This window comes from Diabrotica virgifera, chromosome 8, assembly GCF_917563875.1.
Source record: "Diabrotica virgifera virgifera chromosome 8, PGI_DIABVI_V3a".
Classification (NCBI taxonomy): Eukaryota; Metazoa; Arthropoda; class Insecta; order Coleoptera; family Chrysomelidae; genus Diabrotica; species Diabrotica virgifera.
In genome coordinates, this window is record NC_065450.1 from 134047685 (window position 1) to 134058701 (window position 11017).

At 33.5% G+C, this 11017-nt stretch overlaps 1 long non-coding RNA gene across 1 annotated transcript; it reads right to left on the bottom strand.

Annotated features, from left to right (window-relative positions):
* Positions 1–7124: 7124 nt before the first annotated feature.
* LOC126889396 (uncharacterized) lies at positions 7125–8921 on the bottom strand. Its single transcript, XR_007700017.1, has 2 exons — positions 8575–8921; positions 7125–8176 (listed from the first exon to the last, which is right to left on the bottom strand). It is a non-coding gene; the product is annotated as an uncharacterized LOC126889396 (long non-coding RNA).
* Positions 8922–11017: the final 2096 nt, after the last annotated feature.

An 11017-nucleotide genomic window follows, 5' to 3' on the forward strand; every position in this document is an offset into this window, starting at 1 on the left:
CCTATTTTTTTATATTTTGTAACACAAAAGGGGGGCTCTTAGGTGATCTTAGGTGAATCGACATCGCTGTAAACCGCGATGCAAGATCGCGAGGGTGAACGGATGACACATCTTTGGTATGTGCGATCTCATAAGAAAATGAAGGTTTGTTTTGATATCGATGTAGCGACCGCGATCGCGACCTACACCACACTCATCCATGTATCTTCGGCATGTTTGTACCCTTAGGGTACATGGATGAGCGCGGTGTAGGTCGCGGTCAAACCTTCATTTTCTTATGAGATCACACATACCAAGGATGTGTCACCCGTTCAACCTCGCGACCTTGCATCGCGTTTACAGCGATGTCGATGCCAAAACAGGTAACGGAAAGTATCTTCGGAATGTTCTGACCGTCATCGATGTAAACCTCAACCGCCATAGCGACCTACATCGCGTTCATCCATGTATTTTCATTTTATTACCCTAAGAGTGTAATACGCTGAAGTGTACACAAATGGACAAAGGCAACGTTGCTCAGAACCGGAAGAGATGTGGGGGTGGTTCTTTGGAACATTCTTGCTAGCTTATAAACTAAAATAAAATTGAGGAAAAAGAATAAGATGATAGCTAAGTACTTGAGCTAAACCAAAAATATTGGATAAGTAAAACAAAGAAAACAAGTTAAAAACAATTTTCCAAAAAGGGCGTCTCTTTATCTTTTCTTTGAGAGGCAAATAAAACTCTTAAAACACAAATACATATAACAACAAATACCAAATAAAAATGGAACAAACAGGTTAAGTACTTTCATAAAATGTTAAAAAAAAGAGGAACAGTGACACTTACCTTATTGAGTCTTAATCAAAATTCATTAGAATTGTGTTTTTGTGGAATGTGGAAGAAAATAAAAGTACTGTCAGGTATATTTTCTTTCCTTTTATGGTTCACTAAATAGACACATTTAGCTCAGTTATTAATTTGTTGTTGTAGGATACATACTTAAACAAGAAAAATTAAAAAAAAACTTAGAGTTGTCCTGCTTTTACCACAATCTGTATAGATTAAAAAAAGCTTTTAATCGGCATACTGCAACTAGATCTCTGTTGAATCATTTGCCAATATTTGATTACGTCGTATAACTTTATTGACTCCTTACATCACAAACCATTATTACTGCCAAAGAAATAAAAAAAACATCAAACATCGCCTTATCGGCGAAAAAATATATCTCATTCACTACTTCGCCAATCTGGGAATCCATGATATGATTTATTAATGATAAAGGAATTATTTATTTATTAAGCTCAACAGGCCTTATGGTAGGGGAGCAAAGTATGCTAAATTTGCAGTCACTCGAGCGTTATGAGGGCCTATTAGGTTGTGATTATTAGGTCCTAAAATCAAAAAAGTAAAGTAAAGTTTTCCATTTTAGAGGGCGCTTTCCATTTTTTGATTTAATTTTCCATTTCCAACAATCGTTTTTTTAGATTATAGCGCCATCTATCCATAATTCGAAAAAAATGTCTTGAATAAAAGTTATTTATTTTTCCGTAAGAAATCCAAATCTGCAATAAAAAATGTAGGCTCCCATTTAAGATTTTAAAGTAACCCCCCACCTCACCTACGTGGGGGTCGTGTTTGGTGCCATTCGATAGATTTTTCAGAAATATTGAATGAATAAGTGTATTTTTCAGTATTTCGATCTAATGTTTATTTCGCGAAATATCGCGGGATTCGTATTTAAAATTTTAAATTTACCCCCCACTCCTCTCCGTGGGAAGACGTGCTTGGTATTATTCTATAGATTTTTGAAAAATATTGAACACGTATTTTTCAGTTTTTCGATCTGTGATTTTTTTCTTGTGAAATATATACATTTCGCAAAATATTCGCTTTTTTCTTGTGAAACTTTGGGACTCACCCATTTCCTTACAAATTTTGCATGTGTTGAAATATACACTCTTTTGCGTGTACTTAACGTACCTTATCTTAATCTGACAATTATTTCGAGTATTTGTAAGGATAGATTTTTTTTCGGGCCCCCCTTAATCAACTTCCCTGTGTTAAGAGCCAATATATGATAGAGGTACATCTGCAGGGTACCAGGTTTCTCCCCATATGATAATCTGACGCGCTCGAGTAACTCCAAAAATCCCCGCTTGGGCTCCCCTACCATTAAAGGGCTAAAAGATTTAATGTTTCCTTACAATTACTATTACATATACATTTATAAATGTCTATTAAGCTAGAATAACCATTTCATAAGGGAGCTATGAGAGTTACTCCATATTTTTTTGCTATTCTATTGCTAATTGATTACGCAAATTAAAAATTTATTGCTTCAACACCTTCAGAGAAACAGGTGGGTATTCCAACTTAATATTAAGCTAGAATACCCAACATTCATATTTCCGGAACGAAAGTAGATAGAGATCGCTTCCTGCGGCATATTTTATTGCTAATTAATTGTTGAAAGGTGTGTTACCTATACAAGAATTTACAAACTCACCCCCTCCAACCCCTACCGTTATTTTCATCCCTTGGATTTCACAAAAGGTGAAAATAACCAATTTAAAGATCTAAAACCAAGTGTGTATTTTTTGCTAATTAATTGCTGCAGGTCTACGCTAAAATGAATTTTTTGCTTCATCCCCTAACGAGCAACAATGGCTACTGCGGTTTAATACTTGAGCTACACTACCCAACACTCCTATTTCAAGAGGGAAAGTAGATAGAGGGTCGCTTCCGGCGGTATATTTTATTTCTAATTAATTGATGGAAGATAGGGTATACAAGCATTTACAAACTCACCCCAGCGCCGGATTTACCACTAGGCCGACTAGGCCGCGGCCTAGGGCCGCAAGCAAAAGGGGGCCGCAGCGTTTTCTAAAAAGAACTTTTTTGGTAAAAAAATTGCATTTTCATTTTCCAAAATTAATTAATATTTACCGCTACTGGAAATCGAGTACATTACTTTTGTATCTAAAAAATACAATCTAATTAAAATAACCAACGTTCATATTAAATTTTTTTTGTATTTTTAATATTTTTATTTTTGAGTACCGTAGTATATTACTATTACAGTTCATATTATTTTGCTTGTTCTTTTACTTATAATGTCTTTTCAATTTATAATGTCAATATTTTTACAAATAACTGCTTTTTTCTAACTTTTTGAATTAACTATATATATTTTCTATAAATATAGAAATTGTTGTTGAAGCTGTTTTGGAATTTTACGCAAATTTGTAAACCAAGAATATTCAATTAGTGAATACAACTTTTCAGCCTATTTATGTACCGTATTCAAATAGAACATTAGTGGCATTTCTCTTCATTTATGTTATGCTTTGTATGTTGTATCAATTTTAAAAAGTAAAATTAAAATAAACTTTATGTATTAATATGATCGTCTAAGTTCCGAATAAAGGTCGATCTGTACCCATCTTCTTGCCGGATGAAACATTTGTTTTATTAAATTTCATACATAGACAAATATTTCTAGCATGGGGTGCCTTTCTAAATCGTGTCATAGCTATCCTTAAGGGGGCCGTAGGGGTTGAGATCAATATTTCAAGCACATTTTTTTTTTAAGAAAAAATTCAAGGAACAATATTGAAAAATAAGCCAACGGTGGCAAATTTTTGAAGACACCTCAAAATATAATGAATTTTGCGGTGGGCATCAGAACTCATCATTGGATCATGGTAAACGAAAAATCTAAACAGATTTTATTAGCTTCGAGTTTTTCGAGGTAACCCTTTACTCTAAAGTTTTTTTAGTTTTATTGACTTTTGAGTTTTTCATATCACTCAGAAGTTCAAACAACGATTTTTTTTTTGGAAAATCAATATATTTATTATTGTTAAACAAACAATAAGCATAAAACAAAAAATATCTCGACAGCCATACCTCAAAGAATGTCTAAAGAAAATATAATATACAAAATTTCAGGTGGGTCGGTCAAGTATATAGTTTTTGAGTTACAATATCTACAGCCTTTGAAAAAAGCAGTTTTGAGGAAAAAGCGTTTAAAGTATTGTCAACTTTTATTTTCAATTTCTTTTTTTCTCTTAAATCATAAAATTATGCACACCGGAATATCTTTTTGAATCGTGGAGTAATTTACAAAAGATAATGAGAACAGCTGTTGACCGTTGTTCATTACGTTCAAGCGTGCTGACGTGAACCTGCTGCAAAGCGAGTCGAAGATAGGGACATTCAACACTATCTCCCTACCTCCCTACCTTCGACTCGCTTTGCAGCAACTTCTCCCCAGCACGCTTGAGCGTAGTGAGAAACGGTTAACAGCTGTTCTGATTTTCTTTTGTAAATTACCCTGCGATTCAAATTCATATTCGGGTGTGCATCACTTTACGATTTGACAGACAAAAAAGAAATTGAAAATAAAAGTTGACAATACTTTAAACGCGTTTTTGGCTGTAGACCTTGTAGACATTGTAACTCAAAAACTACTTGACCAACTCACCTGTAATTTTGTATATATTTTCTTTAGATATTCCTTGAGGTAACACTGTCGAGATATTTTTTGTTTTATGCTTATTTTTTGTTTACCAATAATAAATACGTTGATTTTCACCCTTTTTTGCAAAAAAAAAATTCGTTATTTTGACTTCTGAGTGATAGCAATGAGTCAAAATTCGATTAAACTAAAAAACTCTACAGCGTTACTCGAGAAACTCATAAGATAATAAAATCTTTTTGAATTTTTTATTTACCATGATCCAACGATAAGTTCTGATGTCCACCGCAAAATTCATTTTTTGTTGAGGTGTCTTTAAAAATTTGCCACCGTTGGCTTATTTTCCAATACTTTTCCTTGAATTTTTTCTTGAATAATCGATGAACTGTACTGAATATGCCTATTTAATTTAAAAATAAAATAATTCTACCATACATTAAAAAAAATGTGCTTGAAATATTGATTTCAACCCCTACGGCCCCCCTTAATGATAGCTATGACACGATTTTGATAGGCAACCCATGCTAGAAATATTTGTCTATGTATGAAATTTAATAAAAACAATGTTTCATCCGGCAAGCAGATGGGTACAGATCAACCTATGTATATTCGGATCCCGTACTATGAAATGTGCTTTATGCTTTAATTACATAATCGTAAAGTTATCGGGGACCGCTCGGAGTAATTTGGCCTAGGGCCGCAAGTATCCTAAATCCGACACTGACTCACCCCCTCCAAGCCCTACCGTTATTTTCATCCCCTGGATTTTACAAAAGGTGAAAATAACCAGTTTAAAGATCTAATACCAAGTGTGTATTTTTTGCTAATTAATTGCTGCAGGTCTACGCCAAAAATGAATTATTTGCTTCATCCCCTAATGAACAACAATAACTACTGCGGTTTAATACTTAAACTACATTACCCAACACTCATATTTCAGGAACGAAAGTAGAGAGAGGGTCGCTTCCGGTGGCATAAACATCATTGCTGAAAGATGGTGTATACAAGAATTTACAAACTCACCCTCTCCCACCCCTACCGTTATTTTCATCCCCTGGATTTCACAAAAAGTGAAAATAACCAGTTTAAAGACCTAAAACCAGTGGCGGTCGGTCAGGGTCGGCAGGATCGGCAGTGCCGACCCACACATTTATAAATATTATAGATTTTTTAATATTCAATTTAATCAGAGTTTATGTCATTTTTTGTATCTATGAAATAAAAAAAACTGTCAGATAATACAGACTAAATTTTATTCATGGTTTTTAAAAGTATTCGACCAATCCGAGCGTTAAGTGATTCCTGTCCATAAGAGAATTTTCAAAAAATGAATGATCCGAGCCATTCATCTGACTGTTCGGCTAGCCGGCCCCAGCTCATCCGTAGCTTGACGATTTACACGTAAAACTCAACGAAATACGAGTCGAAGAACAACCAAACGTATATTTCTCTCCGTAGGCTCTCTCTCCGTAAGCGGCAAGTACGTGTACGGCACATTTTAATCTGCCGGTTTCATTTGGAAGCATCGGCAGAAATTGTAAAAAATAATCACACCGTTTTACGTCGTTTAATTGATATTGTAATTTTTTTAAGTTGTCAGGAATTATCACTTATTTATAGATATACAGGGTGTCCCGAAAATATTGTAAATTATTATAAATATTTGAAAATAATAAATTATACTACAGATTCTGGGGTCAAAAATAGATTGATTGAACCTGACTTACCTATATACAATAGTTCACACAAAAAAAGTTACAGCCCTTTGAAGTTACAAAATGAAAATCGATTTTCTTTTCATATATCGAAAACTCTTTTTTTGATTTTGATTTTTTATTGAAAATGGACATGTGGAATTTTTATGGCAGCAACATCTTAAAAAAAAATTAAAGTGAAATTTGTGCACCCCATAAAAATTTTATGGGGGTTTTGTTCCCTTAAAAACTTTTGTGTACGTTCCAATTAAATTATTATTGTTGCACCATTAGTTAAACACAATGTTTTTAAAACTTTTTTGCCTCTTAGTACTTTTTTGATAAGCCAGTGTTTATCAAGATATTTTGAATATTTGTCGAATCCACCACATATTTGTTTATGGTTAAGTATGAATATAGACACTGTAGCCCAATACTCTGGGTATTGGGATTTGGAAGAAAAAGAGCTGATGAAAGAGGGGGAAAATAGAAGAGAAGAGGGTTAAGATACTAATGGAGAGTGGCTTAGCTCAGACGAAAAAATCAAAGAGGCAGAGAGACACTATATCTCAAGTGAGGACTCGGGCTAGCTTCAGTGCACTAAATATTGGCTTTAAAATATACAAACAGAGATATGGGATAATGAAAGGGTGGAAACAAGGAAGAAAATGAGACAGGTTAATGCGAGAAGGGAACGCAACTAGATAAGAACGCTGGAGACAGAATAATATGAAGATACGACAAGGAAAGAAGAAGAAAAAGGGCGCCGACTCGAACGAACAGCTCAGATTTCTGAACCGAGGATTTGAAAAGTTCGAGATTTTTGAAATAAAGAAAAACAGAATAAACGACCAATAAATAAATGACAGTGATACAATGACCTGAAATACAAAAAAAATATTCACTATTTACCTTGTTCCGCTATATTATCAACTGGTGATACGAGACTGAAATAAAAATCAACCTTACTAAGAACAAATATATTTATACTATTTCACAACTTACAATGTATCCATGATACTTATAAAACATGTGAGATAAACAATAGTGGTGGAGTTGAGAAAAATAACAATCTAGAACCCAAAGGGTTACGCCAAGTAAATTACCACCGCTATTGCGCAATATAAAAAATATCAATAACGAAAACCAGGTCAGTGTCCGTAAGCGTAGCAAAATCCTATACTATGGTTAGTATACTAATATTAATTGATCCTAGACTAGATAAGGTATAGTTAATACTAGAACAACTAATGGTTACACAAAAAAAGTTTAATACCTTATCTAGCAGAGACTTAAAGGGTGACGTACTCACCAATCGAACTATTAAGTGTCCGAAACAATCGAAATACCAGATCTATGTCTAAGTACTATACCTAAGTAAACATAGATGCTGGAAGCTATATAAAACTAACAAAATGAGTTTGGTTAAAGACTTATCCAGAAATATTATTTAAAACCTATCGACAATCTTTATATATGTCTTAATTCCCCTTTCCCTTATCAATTAATTTATTTTATTTGAATATTTATTTATTATTTACCATTACCTAGCTTTATTTAAAATCCTACTTCAAAAACCTATGTATATAGTGTAGTATAGGTACCTGTTATATGCATATAAACAGTTTACACAAATTTATTACTGTAGAGTAAAAACCAAAATATTTATAGGTATGAATTGAAATAAAGAAAAAAAAACTCTTATCTTTTGCAACTCCTGGGTATATTCATAGGAAGGTCCACTAGATTTGGGAAATCTCTGGGCACTATAACATCTGTGTGGAGCGGTCTGAAGTTGAGAGGTTCTGTGGATGTATTTGGTGAAACGGGTCGGTAATGGTTTATGATGTCCTACTATTAGTTATATAAAGTATGTTTATCCATTTATTTATCCATAAAAAAAAATCCAATTAAGTATCCAAATTAGTTATATAAGGTATATTTAACCATAAAAAAATCCAGCTAAGTATCCATATTGTGGGTGGAATGGAAATATGATGTAGAATGTAAAACGAACCTAAAAATACACATTTAAGACCTCTAGCCACTCTCTATAATGCAATTACATCCATTTCCCCGGACCCAAACAAAGCATTGCTGTCCCAAACAAGTAAACATTAGGTTATGTCCCGTCAAACTTGTCAATCTGATCAATGTCCCTTTCTGACATTTTCGCAGCTGCGCGTTTATAGAATGGTCTACACACTTACCAGTTTTTCAAATGGATTCATAAAAACCCAAAAAAAAACCAATATGAATGCCACACCTTATACGCACTAATAATAAAAAAAATATCAAAGCACTCTCCTAACAGGACATAAAAACATGATTAAATGTTGGGTTACGATGAAACGGTAGCAATATGTATATGTACATATATCAGAACAGAAGGATAAATAATTTGATTTCGCTTACCCTGGGATCTCTGATACGTGACCACGTGGTATAATTTGTTATAATTTCTTGAATTCTTGTTTTTTTGTTACTTTGGAGATTGTCTGTTGAGTTTCCTGATGTTTAGTTTACTGGTGGTATGTAATATATTTAATTTCAGTCCATTATTTTCCCAGAGTTCGTCTACAAATAGCAGCAGCTCACGTATCAGAGCGGATGTTCTTTAACCAACTGATTTTACTATTACGAGTTTCGCTTATCTCTCCGCCCCGTTGGTCGTTCGGCCTGCGCCGACACGTCGAAGCGTTAGGGAGTTATAAAGATACATAGGCGCATCAAATAAAACACTTACGGGGTAGCAATAAATGCTACAACACCTGTTAATAATCTGAAAATTTATTTATAACTTACATTTTTAGGTATATTTTGAAAAAGAAGCCACATCTCGATAAAAGGTGACTTGTCAAAAAAAGTCAAAGAGGCAAAAAAGTTTTAAAAACACTCTGTTTAACTAATGGTACCACAATAATAGTTTAATTGGAACGTACGTACACAAACATTTGGGAGGTTTAAAGGAACAAAACCCCCATAAAATTTTTATGTAAATATGTACATTAAAAAAGAAGCCACAGCTCGACATAACTGGCTTATCGAAAAAACACTAAGAGGCAAAAAAGTTTTGAAAACGTTGTGTTTAACTAATGGTACCACAATAATGAATTAATTAGAAGGTGCACAAAAGTTTGAGGGGTTTAAGAGAACAAAACCCCCATAAAATTTTATGGGTTGGACAAATTTTACTATAATTTTGTTTTAAGATGTTCCTGTCATAAAAATGATACATGTCCATTTTCAATAAAAAGTCTCTAATAGTTTTCGATATATCGAAAACAATTGATTTTCATTTTGTAACTTCAAAGGGCTGTAACTTTTTTATGAGCACATTTGTACTAAGGTAAGTTAGGTTCATCCGAACTATTTTTGACCCCAGAATGTGTGGTATAATTTATGACCAATCTTTTCGGGACAGCCTGTATAATATCGTATAATCGTTATATCATATAATTATAGATAACTAATAAAATTGTTTAAGAAATACGATTTGGATTTTCTAATCTACTTTCTGATTCTAAGATATTTAGCGGCATGTCTAAAACAGTACAGAATGAACTAATATAATTAATTAGTTACATTTTGAATAACGTTATTGGATCTGAGATTTGCTTTTCGCTAGAAGTAGATGAAACTTCTGATTATCATGTCATTTACAATAATAAAATTATCAACTGTTGTCCGATCGGCGGGCGTAATTTCGGCCGGTAATCCCTTGGCCTACCTGCATAAATCAAGAGGTACCATTTATGACAGGGGTAATTTCGGCCGAGGGGTTGATGTTTATGATGAGATTAAAATATTGGTAATTACACTCCTGGGGTACTCTACACTCTAATACCCGAAAGTTAGGTTTTGACGAAGCGTTAGGTCTTCCTCCTTTGAAAATTGTACTGTGTAATATATAATATAATATATTAATTTTTTAAAATTAGCAAAATTTCGGTTCAAAACGAATAAGAAGTAATTAAGAAGCAACTTAAAACCTCCGGCCGAATTTACCTACCGGCTTTTAGTACCTGCTCTTTTTCCGGCCGAAATTACATCCGCCCTGTCCGATACGCGTTACGTGGTAATATTTATGAGAGGTTTTTAGGTTTTACAGACGTGAGTAAAAGCAGTAAGGCAGAATATGTTTTTGGTGTTTTAAATAACAGATTAAAATTTTTTGATATCAAAACTAAATTGGTAGGGCAAACTTATGATGGCGCTGCCGTGATGTCTGGTGAATTGAACGGTCTCCAGGCAAAAGTTAACACTATTGTACCACAAGCTTTATTTACTCACTGTCATTAGAATAAAATTAATTTAGTTTTGCAGGATAGGTACGTGTAAAAAAATTAAAGAAATCTTTTCTTGCCAGTTAGCTCTCCCAAACGGACTACTGTTTTAGAACAATTTGTTTGTCACACGCGATGAAATTTTAAACCTCGGTTAGTTTCCACTGTAGCAGATTTTCGTGAAAAGCTTTTGGAAGTTTTTTTAAATTCATTATCGAAAGCGACGATTTTGAAAGTTGTGATGTGATATCTTGATCCGTGAAGCAAGCGGTTTGAGAACTTTATTAAATGATTACTCTTTTAATATTCTTTTAAATATTTTTAAGAAAGTGTTTGCCCAAACCGATTTGATATTCATTGTTGTTCAAAATCAGTCAACTGACATTATTTATTCCAAAGATAGAATAAGAAAACTGGTGCAAAATCTCAAAGATTTTCGTAATGATAGTAGTTTCCAATATATACGCAGTGACGTTTTGGGTTCGCTTGATATTTCCAGACCACCCCAAAAAAGACACAGGCATGATACATATCTCGAAAAACGAGTATATTTTGAAATTTTTGATACCTAC